The sequence below is a fragment of the Gopherus flavomarginatus genome, chromosome 3 (assembly GCF_025201925.1).
Source record: "Gopherus flavomarginatus isolate rGopFla2 chromosome 3, rGopFla2.mat.asm, whole genome shotgun sequence".
In the NCBI taxonomy this organism is placed as follows: domain Eukaryota; kingdom Metazoa; phylum Chordata; order Testudines; family Testudinidae; genus Gopherus; species Gopherus flavomarginatus.
Window position 1 is genome coordinate 104,168,631 of NC_066619.1, and position 2,161 is coordinate 104,170,791.

The following is a 2,161-nucleotide window of genomic DNA, read 5'->3' on the forward strand; positions in this document are numbered from 1 at the left end:
CCTGATCAGCATCCTATACAGCAAACAGGAAACATCAAAAAAGAGCTCTCCAACCTGGAGACTCTCATTAATAACCAAACTTCTATACAAACGGACTTCACTAGAATAAGACAGGAGATCTACATTACTCACTTCACCTCTCTTCAAAGGAAAAAGGACTGTAAGCTGTCTAAACTCCTACCTGCCACATGGGGCCACAACAGTGGTACCCCTAACCCACCCAGCAATATCGTCAATCTATCCAACTACACACTCAGCCCAGAAGAAAAGTCTGTCCTATCTCGGGGACTCTCTTTCTGCCCTGCCACCCCCACCAACATGATACAGTTCTGTGGCGATCTGGAAGCCTACTTTCGCCGTCTCCGACTCAAAGAATACTTCCAGGACAACACTGAACAGTGCACTGATACACGGGTGCCCTCCCACCAACAGCACAAGAAAAACAACTCCACATGGACTCCTCCTGAGGGTCGAAATGACAGCCTGGACCTATACATTGAATGCTTCCGCCGGCGTGCACAGGCAGAAATCGTGGAACAACAACATCGCTTGCCTCACAACCTAAGTCGTGCAGAACGCAATGCCATCCACAGCCTCAGGAAACCACCCTGACATTATCATCAAAGAGGCTGATAAAGGAGGTGCCGTTGTCATCATGAACAGGTCTGACTATCAAAAGGAGGCAGCCAGACAACTCTCCAATACCAAATTCTACAGGCCACTTCCCTCAGATCCCACTGAGGAATACACTAAGAAACTACAGCATCTACTCAGGACAATCCCTACACTAACACCAGAAGAAATCAACATACCCCTAGAGCCCCGACCAGGGTTATTCTATCTACTACCCAAGATCCACAAACCCGGCAATCCTGGACGCCCCATCATCTCGGGCATTGGCACTCTCACTGAAGGACTGTCTGGATATATGGACTCTCTACTCAGACCCTATGCCACCAGCACTCCCAGCTATCTCCGCGACACCACTGATTTCCTGAGGAAACTACAATGCATTGGTGACCTCCCAGAAAACACCATCCTAGCCACCATGGATGTAGAGGCTCTCTACACAAACATCCCACACACAGATGGAATACAAGCTGTCAGGAACACTATCCCTGATGATGCCACAGCACAACTGGCTGCTGAGCTCTGTGCCTTATACTTACACACAACTATTTCAAATTTGATGACAATATATATCTCCAGATCAGTGGCACTGCTATGGGCACCCGCATGGCCCCACAATATGCCAATATCTTCATGGCCGACCTGGAACAACGCTTCCTCAGCTCTCGTCCACTCACACCCCTTCTCTATCTACGCTACATTGATGACATCTTCATCATCTGGACCCATGGGAAGGAGGACTCTGGAAAAATTCCACCATGATTTCAACAGCTTCCACCCCACCATCAACCTCAGCCTGGATCAATCTACACGGGAGGTCCACTTTCTTGACACCACGGTGCAAATAAGTGATGGTCACATTAACACCACCCTATATCGAAAACCCACCGACCGCTATGCCTACCTTCATGCCTCCAGCTTCCATCCCGGGCACATCACACGATCCATTGTCTACAGCCAAGCACTGAGGTACAACCGCATCTGCTCTGACCCCTCAGACAGAGACCAACACCTACAAAATCTCCACCAAGCATTCTCAAAACTACAATACCCACACGAGGAAATAAGGAAACAGATCAACAGAGCCAGACGTGTACCCAGAAGCCTCCTACTGCAAGACAAACCCAAGAGAGAAACCAACAGGACTCCACTGGCCATCACATACAGCCCCCAGCTAAAACCCCTCCAACGCATCATCAAGGATCTACAACCCATCCTGGACAATGATCCCACGCTTTCACAGGCCTTGGGTGGCAGGCCAATCCTTGCCCACAGACAACTGCCAACCTGAAACATATTCTCATCAGTAACTGCACACCACACCATAATAACTCTAGCTCAGGAACCAATCCATGCAACAAACCTCGATGTCAACTCTGCCCACATATCTACACCAGCGACACCATCACAGGACCTAACCAGATCAGGCCCACACCATCACTGGTTTCATTCACCTGCACATCCACCAATGTAATATACGCCCATCATATGCCAGCAATGCCCCTCTGCTATGTACATCGGACAAACTGGA